Here is a 14,358-nt window from a genome sequence, read left to right on the forward strand (position 1 = left end):
AAGAATTTCAGTATCACATTTAATCTAATATAATAAATTCCTCAAACCCAGGCATGACTAATACAGAATAAAAATAAAACTGTCCTGTGGTGATTGCAGAGGGGAGATGATGGGGGGATGGGAAGAGGGCATAGAGGGGATAAATGGTAATGGGAAAAAAATAAAAAATAAATTTAAAAAAGCTTTCTAGAGGAGACATAAATATGAAAACAATAAATAAAGGTTTTTTTGTAGGGACAGTAGTCCTTTTCATATTTTTCTATTTATTAACAACTTACTTGGTAATTTACTCAACTATATAACTTTTCAAATATTTTCCAACATTTTCAATATAGTTTTCCAGAAGGCATTTCACTTGTCCTGTACAACAAGAAAGATACTGACATTCACTAATTAATATCTACAAGGATATGCCAGGCACTTTACATATACAAGCATCTCCTCCATACTGCCTCTAAGCTTGTTTCCATAGTAACTTACATACAGTTACATATCTAATAAGTAGTAGAAATCAAGTTTCTCTGATTAAGCACAGATCTTTCTACCATACACCTTAAAAACCATCTGAACTTACCCTGGCCAGTTTGGCTCAACAGTGAGAGCATTGGCCTGCGGTCCCGAGAGACCCGAGTTCCGGGTACCTTGGTAGCAGTTTGTCCCCGGCCCTGTTTGGTTGTGCAGGTGGCAGCCACTCGATGCGTCCCTTTCACGTCGATGTTTCTCTCTTTCTCTGTTCCTCTATCTCCCTCCCACTTTACCTGAACAAAGAATGGAAAAATGTCCTCGGGTGAGGATAAAAAAAAAACATCTGAACTTAACCATCCTCACTACCCTGCATCTTTTCTTCAGGAAGTAAACAAGATTAACGTTTTGTTTTGTTTTTTCTTTATTGATTTTAGAGAGAGAGGAAGGGAGAGGGAGAGACAGAAACATCAATGAGAGAGAACATCAGTTGGCCGCCTCCTGCATGCCCCCTCACTGGGGATTTGACCCACAACCGTGCCCTGACCAGGAATCAAACCGGCGATCTCGTGGTGCATGGTTTGATACTCAACTACTGAGCCACACCAGCGGGCATGATTAATGTTTTATATAATGAAATAGTACATAACTTATTACATAAAGGTGCTACAGTTAATTTATATATATATAGATAGATCAACAAATATAATGGGCCTATCCAATATTAACATGTAGCTTACAATTACATAGATGAATTCAAAGATCTTGCCTTTTATTTCACAAACCTAGATCCAAAGGAGTTGGTGACTCCCCAGTGATTCTTCTACCACTTAATACATAACTGTTAACAGAACATCAAGGGGGCCTGGCCGGTGTGGCTCAGTGGTTGAGTGTCGACCCATGCACCAAGAGGTCATCGATTCCCCAGCAGGGCACATGCCCAGAATGTAGGCCCAATCCCCAGTCGGGGGCATGTAGGAGACAGCCAGTCAATGCTCTCTCTCCCATCGATGTTTCCATCTCTCCCTCTCCCTTCCTCTCTCTCTAAAATCAATAAAGAAAAAAAAATTTTTTTAAAGAACCTCAAGGGGGAGGGATTACTTTGTGATCCTCATTTAAATGCCTTTCTAGCTTTCAGTTAGAAGTTAGACAAGAAAATATGTGAACATACATGTGGCATACCATCAACATTAATTAGGGAGGCCCTGTACCAAAAGGCCCAGGAACAAGGATATTCATTTTCATTGAGATGGGGAGAAACATAACTAAAATAGAGAAGAAGTTAAACAGTACTGACTTAGAGAAGTTAAGGTTTGGAGCCTCCAAACCAGCAAGAATCATAACAAATGTACCATTTACCTAGAGATTACTTTTGTTAGCAAAACTAAGTCTCTCGCCCTGGCCAGTTTGGCTCAGCGGTTAGAGCGTCGGCCTGCGGTCCTGAGAAGCCCGGGTTCGGTTCCCGCTAAGGGCGCGTACCTCGGTTGCAGTTTGTCCCCAGCCCTGGTCGGTTGTACGGGTGGCAGCCACTCGATGTGTTCCTTTCACGTCGATGTCTCTCTCTCTCTCTCTCTCTTCCTCTCTCTCCCTCCCACTCTACCTGAACAAAAAATGGAAAAATGTCCTCGGGTGAGGATAAAAAAAAAAACAAAAAAACTAAGTCTCTCTTTACCACCCTTCAAACTCACTTTCAAAACATTTTCTCTCATTGTGACCTAATCACACACAGAACTCAGGCTCTCGTTTCTCAGAATACAAATAGTTAGGTGTTACATATTAGGAATTCAAGGGTGAGCGTAAACCCTCCTTTGAAAAAAGACACTTGTAATAGAAACTTCTAATGGAGTGGATTTTTTTAAATAAGTGTTTCTGCTCCTTCTCCAGGCCAATCTTAAATTTCCTTTTCCCACTCCCAAACAACACATTCACTCTTCAATCTACCAAGAACTGTACATAAATACCATTTTATAAATACCACCGCCATACATAAAAAGTTTATCATTTAGGGCAGCGGTTCTCAACCTGTGGGTCGCAACTCCTTTGGGGGTCGAACAACCCTTTCACAGGAGTCGCCTAAGGCATAACAGTAGCAAAATTACAGTTATGAAGTAGCAACGAAAATAATTTTATGGTTGGAGTCACCACAACATGAGGAACTCTATTAAAGGATCAGAGCATTAGAAAGGTTGAGAACCATTGATTTAGGGAAACAAAGATTGTTGTGATATCAACTATCAATACTTGAAAGCATGACTGTAACCCGTTTCCTAAAGATTGATTTTAAAAGTTTGGCCCTGGCTGGTTTGGTTCAGTGGTTAGAGCATCGGCCTGCGGTCCAGAGAGGCCTGGGTTCGGTTCCCGCTAAGTGCACGTACCTCAGTTGCAGTTTGTCCCTGGCCCTGGTTGGGTCATGAGGGAGGCAACCACTTGATGTGTCCCTTTCACGTCAATGTTTCTATCTCTCTCTTCCTCTCTCTCCCTCCCACTCTGTCCAAACAAAAAACGGAAAAATGTCCTCGAGAGAAGATTAAAAATAAATAAATAGTTTGACCATTGTGTATAGATAATGCACTTCATCTTAAATAAGGAAAATACATATTATTCTTTTTCTATTTAATAAAGTACCTGAATGTGTATTCATTTACATCTTGATAGTGCTATTTAATTTTAACATATAAAGCATTACATAGTATCTGACATAATACTTGATAAGTATTATCTAATATAACTTTATTATTATATACTCAGAGTAGCATGAATTCGGTATCTCTTTGAGATTCACAATGATCACAATGCCTATAGTTTAAGAACCATATTTGGTCTGTTAGATATTATTCAAACATTTCATAGTCAACATTTTGTGCCATTATATTACATTTCTCTTTTCCATAGGCACATATTGTTTTTAAATTTTAACTTTGGAGCAGTTGTAAATATCAATGTAAGTAAGCATCATACTCCTATAATCTACCATCCCTGATTCTTTCAAAGTCAGTTATATGATAAATGTACTTAAAGTTCCCTCTCATCACATCATGTTAAAATTTACATATGAAATATTCCACCCTGGCCGGTTTGGCTCAGCGGTTAGAGCATCGGCCTGCAGTCCAGAGAGACCCGGATTCAGTTCCCACTAAGGGCACGTACCTCAGTTGCAGTTTGTCCCCGGCCCTGATTGGTCGTGCGGGTGGCAGCCACTCCATGTGTTCTTTTCACATCGATGTCTCTCTCTCTCCCTCTCTCTCTTCCTCTCTCTCCCTCCCACTCTATCTGAACAAAAAATGGAAAAATGTCCTCGAGTGAGGATTAAAAAAAATTTACATATGAAATATTCCAATTATGCTTTTTTTTTTCAGCAAAACTACTGTGACTAGCCTGGCTCAATGGTTGAGCATCGACCCATGCACCCAGAGGTAGCTGGTTCGATTCCCTGTCAGGGCACATGCCCAGGCTGCGGGCCTGATCCCCAGTGGGGGGCATGCAGGAGGCAGCCCATCGATGTTTTCTCTTATTAATGTTTCTGTATCTCTCTCCCTTTCCCTTCCTCTCTCTCTAAAATAAAGGAAAAAAATTATTTTTAAACTGTGACTATATATCCTATGAATTTATTCAGCTTTTAACAATCTATTTTTATGCATTTCTAAAGCCTTAAAATAAACTCACGTTAAGCATACATTAAAAACTCCAAGATTAGTGGAATGATTTTTTAATCCTGTGGCTACTCTTTAAAGCACTTAACTCCTTCAGAGACAACTACTAAAAGTATTCTTCTACATGTCAAATTTATATGATAAAAATTAGTTTTACTGAGTATCAGGGGTTTTTCATTCTTCTTAAAGTTCATTTTACCTTTCTAAAATATTATACAGTACTTCACTACTAATTTCTTGGTGGTTTTATTTCACTGTACTGAACCTCCTTGTTATTTTAAATGGTTTATCAACACACATACACACATTCTATAACTGGAAAAACCACCACTTAATCCTATTTATTTATTTTATTCTTCCAGCTTTCCTATCCATAGAATTTTTTAACTAGTGTTCTACTTATCAACTTATCTTAATTCCCCTCCAATCTAACTTTACTCTTCTGCCCTCCACCTTATCAGCGTACTCTCAAATCTCCAATGACCCCCCCTTCCTGCTTCAACCCAAAGATCTCGGACTTCATCCTTCTTTACAAGTCTAGTGTATCAGACAATAGTGACCAATCATCTCATATTACTAAAACCAAAAGAGCAGAACATTTCATTGTATTTACATTTACTTTTTTCTTTCTTTATTAATATTAGAGAGGGAGAGGGAGAGAGAGAGAAAAACATTGATGAGAGAGAACATCAACTAGCTGCCTCCTGCATGCCCCCGTCGGGGATCAGGCCCACAACCTGGGCATGTGCCCTGATCAGGAATCGAACCGGTGACCTCTTGGTGCATGGGTTGATGCTCAACCACTGAGCCATACTGGCTGGGCATTTACATTTACATTTTAGACTGTTTATCAGGTACACAAACTCATCAAACCTAAGCTTCAACTGCCAACTTTACGTGGCAAACTTCTGATCTTCAGCCTACTTTCTCAAACTCTTTACAATTCCATATGTCTTATATAAGGCACCTACACGAACAACTGAAATTTAGTACATTAAAAACAATTAATCTCCATTCCCAACTAGAAAACCTTTGTCACTCATTACCTCCTTGTATATGATACACATTAAATGTTGAACAATGATTAAAACAGAAGACACAACATATTTAAGATACTCATCAATTTACAAGCTATTAAAGAAAATGAATATTTTCATAATGTATATAAAATGTAGTTGTGTGCCTTGTTTGTGTTAAATTTACCCTTTCTGTATGCCCTGGCCGGTTTGCTCAGTGGTTAGAGTGACAGCCTACGGTCCAGAGAGACCTGGGTTCGGTTCCCGCTAAGGGCATGTACTTCGGTTGCAGTTTGTCCCTGGCCCTGGTTGGGTCGTGCGGGTGGCAGCCACTCGATGTGTCCCTTTCACGTCGATGTTTTTCTCTTTCTCTCTCTCTTCCTCTCTCTCCCTCCAGCTCTGTCTGAATAAAAAATGGAAAAATGTCCTCGGGTGAGGATAAAAAAAAAAAAAAAAAAAACTATCTGTAACATTAATAAGAAATCAAAGCAAAGTTAGCAGGGAAGCCCTGAAGCCTATTTGTTATATTGCTTAAACAGTTACATGATGGTAAGATCTATCCTTCAAGTATGACATGAAACATTTCTCAGCTAAAATAAGAACCCTTGAAGACATAACTGAAGAAAAATTTCCAGAAGTGAACAAATAGAACTCATGCAGTGCCATAAAGGATAAATGGAAAAAGAAACCCACACCTAGAAACACTCTCAAACAGTTACATCTAATTAAATCTTCCAGAGGAAAAAGTGTATCACTTATAAAAAAGGAGAATCATACTAGCATTACTCATCAAATATACTAGACACTACCAGGCCAAGGAACGATGCCTTCAAAGTTTTGAGCAAAACAAAATAATTTTGAACACTGAATTCTATTGTCAAACTATTAATTAAACAAGAAGGCAAAATAAATGCATTTTCAGATATATAAGGGCCAGTGAAAATTAAATTACCTGCTTTATACCTTTTCCAAAAATAGTTATATCCAACAAGGTGGGGGGAAATCTAAGATAAGGAGAACATGAAATAACAAAAACAGTAGACCTAATATAGGAGAGTTATACAAAAAAACAAAACAAAGAACAGCATATAAATATAAAACAGACTTGGAAAGCAAGTAGTATAAATTAGAAGAAAAATGTTTGAGAGCTCAAAATACATCTTCAAGAACAAAATGAATTCAATTTAGCAAATATAGTACTGTTATTAGGAAGCTAATAGGACACTTTAAGTGGCAGAGGATTAATACAATTACATTTCTTTCTCTGCAGTTCCAATTACACCTCTTGGTTTTATAATGGATGGTGTTTGCATAATTATAATATTGTGAACAGTTTATAGGTTTTCAATGTTTAAAAGCCAACCTATAAACAAAGCAAAGAAGATCCAAATAAAGTTACAGAATATTCATGTTATAAACATAGTGTAGTAGTAAAATGCAGGAGCAGTGAAAATGACAATAAAAGCTAACCCACATTAGGTACTTACTTACATACCAGGCGCAAAGCTAAAAAGGCTTACATGCAAAAACTCACTGATAACAAAATGGCAGCACTGAATAGCAGCCTAAACAATGGATTTAAGAGCCATACTGCTTTGGGTTTGATATCCAGTTCCATAACCTGTGTTATAACCCTGGAAAAAATGCTATATAGTTTGTTAATAAGTTTATCTAATTTAAAGACTTTTGAAATTAAGATGAATCTTACACTAGATGGCATGACGTGAGTTTGGCAGAGGTTACTTTCTCTTCTTAGTAGTAAAAATAAGTGAGACTTAAAATTGATGACAAAGGGAAATTACTGTAGTTTAAAAGAGACTTTAAGACAACATTCAAATGTAAGCTATAAACCTTGATTAGATCCTTAATGGAGAAAAAAAGGTAAATAAATGATAAGAATTGAAGCCATTATTAGCAGTGTCAACTTAGATTATATAGAAGTTTCCTTATTCCTAGTGATTGATTTTTTTCAAGGTCCAGGCCAGTTGTCTTGTAGAATGTGCCACATTTTGGATGTTTATTATTTTCTTATTATTACATCCAGTTTTATTAGATCTAGTTTTGATAAGAATACTACACAGATATTGTTTACATAGGTGTTACTGTACACATGGAGTTTAAAATTAACTCTTATAGAAAATTCTTAGTAAAAACATAAACAAAAATATAAAGCATGGGGTTAAAAAAAAAAACATATGCCCAGCCCATGTGGCTCAGTGGACTGAGAGATCCTAACTAAATGCCCGGTCGGGGCACATATCCAGGTTGCGGACTCAATCCTCAGTCGGCGGCAAGCAGGAGGCAGCAGATCCATGTTTCTCTTTTATATTGATGTTTCTCTTTCTCTCTCCCTTCCTCTCTCTCTAAAAAAAAAAATCAGTAAAAACATTACAAAAGAGAGAGAGAATATCATTTTTAAAAAGGAACATTTAAGCTTGATTTGAAATCAAATCTCCACTCTCTTTTCCCGTGCCCAAGAAATACACAATATTATTATTTGCACCTATATTTTTGCTGGCATTCTGTCACCTGTGTACATGTTGTACTTTAACCAAAAATGTTTGAAAGCCAAAGTCTTTTCTTTTCCTTTATTTTTCCCAAAATGTGTATCCCAGTCCACTTAAGTCTTATTACCACAGAATGAATTATACTTAAAGGACACATTGGAGCGGGAGGGGGATCAGTATTGGAAACCAAGAGAAAAGGGCAATTACTATCTTAGGCAATCTCTGGAGTAATGAGTACTATACAACTCCAGACTGCATACCAGCTATTAAGTTATGCAAATGTCTTTATTTTTATAGGTTTTGCCCTTCATATCTCTAAATGAAAAACAATAAAGAAATGTGGGGTAGCTTTTAATTCAAAACTTGAGTGTTTGGTTCTCATTAATGACTCATAAAAATTTCAAATGGAAAAAAATTTAGTTTTATTCAGCCATATTTTATAACATGGCACAGGTATATAAATTTATACGTGTGTTTGTGTGTGTGTGGATTATATTAGAACATGGTATTAACCTCTCTCAGGCCTCAGGTTTCTTGTCAGTAAAATGGGGAAAATAAAACCTACCTTTTGGGGTTATTATGAGGAATAAATCAATTAAATAAGTTTATAAAGTGCTTAAAATATTGCCTGGACACATCTATTACATGAATAGTATACATAATAAATCTGAATCTTCATAATATTTCTTACATCTTACATTTGTTATTTTCTTCATTTTAAAGATGAGAAAACTGAGCTCTAGAGAGGTTAAGTTGCATGCCAAGGTCACACATGTAGTAGGTGGTAGAGCTGGGATCAGAATCTAACGGGCCTAACTCCTGAGTCCCTGCTCTTAACCACCTCACTATTCAGTTGTACAGAATTTGCATATAATTATTTATTAAGCCGCTGCCTTATTGTTGGAAAATCAGATATCCAGAGTTTCTGTGCCACTACAAATAAATGCCATAAAAATATCTTTGTGCATACATCCTTATGTATCAGGGCTTTTGTTTTTAAAGGAAAGACTCCAAAAAGTAAAATCAGTAGGACAAAATGTATGCACATTTTTAACTTTAAGAGAAATTACTCATTTAAAAAAGTTTATCATAGCAGGTCTATCTTTCCTTTTACAGTATTTGGATTGCCTGTCTTAATAAAAATATATTATATTTGCCGGGCCAGTGTGGCTCAGTGCTTGAGCATTGAGTCATGCACCAAGAGGTCGCCCGGTTCGATTCCCAGTCAGGACACATGCCCGGGTTGTGGGCCTGATCTCCAGTGGGGGGCATGCAAGAGGCAGCCAATCAATGTCCTTTCTCATCGATGTTTTTCTCTCTCTCTCTGTCTAAAATCAATGAAGAAGAAAAAAAAATTTTTTTAATGTTATATTTACTCCAATTATACAAATATTCTCTTGTTTTTTTCATATAGCTATATATGGGACAAAAGTAGGTTTATAGTTGTTTATATAGAAAATAATGTAAGAATTAATAAATAATACAAGAATAAACTTTCACATACTCACAACCATAAACTTACTTTTGTCCAACCCTATATATAATTTACTTCTTGTGTATTTTATGATAAGGTGATCTAGTTGGTTTTCTTACAGATGAATAACATTTGTTAAATAAAATATTCTTTTCCACCATGGTGAAATGTCACCCTTGTCACCTACTAAACTCCTTATGTCATTCCCAAGCCTCCTTCCTGTACTCAATGACTTTTGATCGCTATGTGTGTTGGGCTCATGTTCATTCATCCACTTATAGGACAGACTTTTCCCACCTCTGTAAATCCAAATCCTACCATCTATTACACAAGTGTCAGGACTATTTTATTGATTTCCACCCATCCTTCCTTCCTTTCACCCCTTGCTAGAGGTAATCACCCTCTACTCTGAATGTCTACAATCATCTGAACAGTACCTCCCTAACTATACTCCTCACCTTTAATATAAATAGTTATGTACAATTCCTACCTCTCTTTCTAGATGGTAATGTTTTGGTGGACCTGACCTACATCTAATCCATATTTACAGCACCCTGAGTGCTACAGGACAGTGCCTCCAAACCAGATTTGTTAGATGAGTAACTCTGTACTTTCTTGATCTCTTCCCAAATCTGCAGTTCTGCAGCTAATCAAAAGGTGCTGCATTAAGACTAATTCCCTTATGTGCATCAAAAGGTAGCTTTGTCAAGTAAAGGGGAATTTTTCTAGAAACTATGAATCAGGAAGTTAAACTAAATAAAAATTAAAATTGCATATTCTCTACCATATTTATATGAGAAAAAGTCAAGAGACTATTAAAGGAAGTAATACTATTTTTTCAAAGTAACAATTTCTAGGCTATGGTGAGGTTAATACAGATTCAGGACAAGTTTCTACATATTTACATCCCAAATCCTCTATAATGATAACCAATGTGCATAATAGTGACAATGCAAGGTAAGATTAAGTGTCTTATGAATTATCAAAGGTGTAATGCAAACAGTACAACTTGCATTATAGGCAAAGCAGGTATTCACAACATTGCCAAAAATTCTGGAATGCCAGAAAGGTTCCTTGCTTGCCCCTAAACATCTTCCCATTCAGTGATCTAATGTCTAAAAATTTATCATTAATATTTATGTCTTTCATTTAAGAGTTTAAACCTATAATTCTCAACCATGGGCCATTTTGCCTGCCAAGGGACATCTGGAAATGTCTGCAGACATTTTTTGTTGTCAGAACTGGGGTCAAGAGGGTGCTACTAGCATCCAGTGGACACAATCCAGAGATATTACCAAACATCATGCAATGCACAAGACAGCCCCTCACAACAAAGGACCAACTGGCCCAAAATGTCAATAGTGCCAAGGCTGAAAAATGGGAAACTGTGGTCTATACTCTGCCAAAGTGCAAAACATATTGTTTCTTGGGGGTTGATTGGTTGTCTTTTGTTAATCCTCACCCAAGGATATTTTTCCATCAATTTTTAGAGTGGAAGGGAGAAAGGGAGAGAGAGAGAAACATCAATGTGAGACACATGGATTGGTTGCCGCTCGAATGACCCCAACCAGGGTCAAAGATCGAACCCGTAACCCAGGTACCGTGACCTTGACTGAGAATCAAACCCGAGACCCTTCAGTCTGCAGGGCGATGTTCTAACTGCTGAGCCAAACCAGCCCGGGCCAAAAACATATTGTTTTCAATCAAATGTACACCTTAGCAAGCCCTCTACTTTAATCCAATGGTCAGGCCTTTTCCCCCTCTATTCCTCCTCCATGCTGCCAAATCCAATGGTCACTTATTACTTATCCTCATCTTACAGAACTTCTCAGCAGCATTTGACTCAGCCAGCTGTTCACTCCCTCATTGAAACACTTCTTTCTATTGACTTCCTTAATATGTCAGTTTTCTGATTGTTTTTTCTCTGCTTTACTGGGCACACCTTCCAGTCCATTTTGTTAGCTTTCTAATGCTATTCAGTATGTAATAATGTTGCAACTACCCTTTTCTTCCCTTTTTTATGTTCATTCCCGATGATCTCTGCCAGAACCTGGCTTTAATTGTATCTATAGGCTAATCTCCCTGAAATGTGTAACTCTAGCCTAGCCAGTGATCTCCCCACTTAGGTTCAGGTTTAACCAATTTGCTAGCTCAACCTAGATGTCAAATGTATATCTAAAACTTATGTCCAAAACAGAACCCTTGATTCAGAAATTATTATAACTGTATTGTAATAAAAATATATCAGGTAAAATGCTAACTTGGTAATATGGGTTCAATTCTTGCAATTTTTATGTAAGTTTGAAATTATTTCAAAATAAAAACTAATGCCCTGACCAGTTTGGCTCAGCAGTTAGAGAGTCTATCCGAAGACCAAAGGGTCTTGGATTTGATTCCCAGTTAAGGGCACATACCTGGGTTGGAGGTTCGATCCCCAGCCCCAGTCAGGGTCATGCAGGAGGCAACCAATCAATATGTCTCTCTCACATCAATGTTTCTCTCTCCCTCCCTCCTTCTCTCCCTTCCACTCTACCTAAAAATCAATGAAAAAATATCCTGCATTGAGGATTAACAAACAAACAAAAAAGTAAAATAAACAAAAACACATGGTTCCCATCAGTCCACGTTCTGTGCTTCCCTTTCAGTAAATTTAACATCAATTCCTCATCAAAAATATCTAGGCACCACCAGGTCAGAGTGGCTCAGTTGGATGAGTGTCACCAGTTCAATTCCCAGTCAGGGCATATACCTGGGTTTCAGGTTGGACCCCTGGTGGGGGTAAGTATGAAAGACAACCAACTGATGCTTCTCTTTCACACTGCAGTTTCTCTCTCTATCTGTCTCTCTCTCTCTCTTTCACTCTGCAGTTTCTCTCTCTCTCCCTCCCTCCCTCTCTCTCTCTGTATGTCCTCAGGTGAGGATTATAAAAAAAAAAAAAAATAGGCACCATCAATTCATCTCAGTAAGAACTTGCCACATCTCATCCATCAAGTTCAAGAAATTCTACCTAAAAAATATGTTCCAAATCTGTTCTCTCCATCTCCACTATTCTGAATGACATGCAATTGAAAACATGATTTCTGAAAATTGCCATTTAATATTTCGAACTGTGGGTGACCACTGGCAACTGAAACCTCAGAAAGCAAAACCATAAATAAAAAATAAAAATGAAAAAGAAAGCAAAATTGAGGATAAAGGGGGGACTACTATGAGTCTTTTTTTTCCTTCATGACTTCAGGATTTTCTATCTTACCAAGATCATTGAATTCTTTCTCCTATCTTTTCTTCTATTTTTTGTTGTTGTTGTTGTTCATTTAAACATTTAATCCATGTAGAATTAATCTTCGTATACTTGAGAAACTGGGGACACCTCAGATGATTTCAGTGCAAAAAGTCTATAATCTGAAGAAATTCTGGTATATTAGATAAAATTCAAACACCTCTACAGGGCGTATACAACCTGCCCTGAACTAATCACCTCTGTTCTTCTATTGCATCAATCTCCTGCTGATTCCATCCAACCTGGCCCTCTGACTACACCAAAAAGCCCAAATGAACCATCTAGAAGGATTATGCTTCACATGCACTTCCCCAACTGCCTGATGAACTCCTATAAATAAAACCCCTGTTCTAATGTCACCTCTCCTGGGAAGCCTTTCCTGTCCGACCCCAGAATTCCTCACTTCCTTCTTCCTATCTACCACCCCTCTACTGTATAATTTATAATACCTGACTCATAATACATATAAAGTACATGGACTAGTGCTTAGCAGAGTAAATGTTAAATGTTAACTACTATTATTACCACAATAGGTTGCGATTGTTTGTGTAATCTCTCTTCCTAGACCACGAGAGACAGAGAATAAAAACACACTTATTTGCCACTTAGCCAATCCCAGAGATCTGGTACGTGTTAACCATTAATAATAACTCCAAAATAAGTTAATGAACAACACTTCAATTCTGGAACAAAGTAATTTTCTTTGATACTGTAGATTCCTTCTGTTCAAAAAAGGAAACTTTAAGATGAAAAATAGTCCTGGCCAGGTAGCTAGTTAGAGTATCCTGCAGATACACCAAGGTTGTAAATTCAATCCCCCAGGGTACATACAAGAATCAACCAATGAATGCATAAGTGGAATAACAAATCAATGTTTCTTTTTTTTTAATTGAAAATCATAGTGTTTTGTTTATGAGCAACAAATCGATGTCTTTATCTCCCTCTCCGTTCCTATCTCTAAAATCAATAAATAAAAATATTTTTTTTAAAGTTAAAAAACAGACTACTCTTCCTGCTTTGTGATCTGGTTCAAATTCGGGGGGCGGGGGTGGGCAGTCTTTAGCAGATCTAGCAAAAGACTTAACTTTTCCCCCCTCCAGAAAGACAATGACAGGTGCTCTTTGGCCAACCCATTCTGATAGAAATTACCACAATAGTTTTTTTTTTTTTCTAAGAGGGTGGGGTGGGGGTGGAATCCAACACTTCTTGTCTTCTTTTGAATGCGGGCAGACGTGTTATATACCCTCACGTGATTCATAACCTCACATTCGCCTGGCTCTGAACCTCAAGGAAGGAAACAGCTTCTGTGATAAACCATCCAACACTTCATCTATGGGATGAAGGAAGCGCCCCACGTGGGGTACAGAAGGGTGAGGACAGTGACTCCTGTCTGGCCTCCCCAGAGGAGAGGCCGGGTTCACGCCCACCTCGGAGCATCAGTGTTGTGTCCCGTGACAGGTTTCCTCCGCGGACGTGCCCTCCCCCGGGCTGCGGAGCCCAGCACACCGCGCGTTAGCCCGCGGCCGCCCAGCGCAGAGGCGGCGGACAGGGGCTTCTCGCCCGAGAGGTGAAGCCGCCGATGCTGGATGCGGGAAAGGGACAAGGGAAAGCAGCGGGAGGGAGGGGCAGTCAGGAACACCGTCCTTCTCACTTCGCGCCACTGCCCGTTTTCTCGTCCGCAGCCCAGCACCTCTCCGGCTCGCCCTCTCCCTTCCCGCGCCAGGGGTCCCAGTGCTGCCCGCCGCTGGGGAGCCGCGCAGACGGCGGGAGGGCGCGGCCGCCGCCTCCCGGACTCACCGGCTGTTGGTGCCGCCACTTCTCCGCCGAAAACACTGGTCCGAGGCCCGGTCTTCAGGCGTCCCCTCCCGGGAAGCCGCTCCTCCGTTCGACTGCCCCGCGAAACTGCGGTTGCGGGAAACCAGCGGAGTCCGGCCGGCGTCCCGGCTTCCGTAGGCGGGCGGCTCGGCGA

General features: G+C 38.9%; 1 protein-coding gene across 4 annotated transcripts in view; it reads right to left on the bottom strand.

The window, feature by feature from the left end:
• ASB3 (ankyrin repeat and SOCS box containing 3) overlaps positions 1-14,341 on the bottom strand; it is a 110,740-nt gene extending 96,399 nt beyond the window's left edge. For 2 of the 4 annotated variants that reach the window (XM_036262156.1, XM_036262148.1), the window contains exon 1: positions 14,187-14,341. The gene's annotated coding sequence lies outside the window, so the exon portion shown is untranslated. Of the gene's footprint in view, positions 1-278; positions 362-574; positions 597-14,186 lie in introns of those variants that run through there. The other 2 variants (XM_036262154.1, XM_036262155.1) reach the window with 2 other exon arrangements.
• Between the last annotated feature and the right edge of the window lie 17 nt (positions 14,342-14,358).

The sequence above is a fragment of the Molossus molossus genome, unplaced genomic scaffold (genome assembly GCF_014108415.1).
Source record: "Molossus molossus isolate mMolMol1 unplaced genomic scaffold, mMolMol1.p scaffold_m16_p_15, whole genome shotgun sequence".
Classification (NCBI taxonomy): domain Eukaryota; kingdom Metazoa; phylum Chordata; class Mammalia; order Chiroptera; family Molossidae; genus Molossus; species Molossus molossus.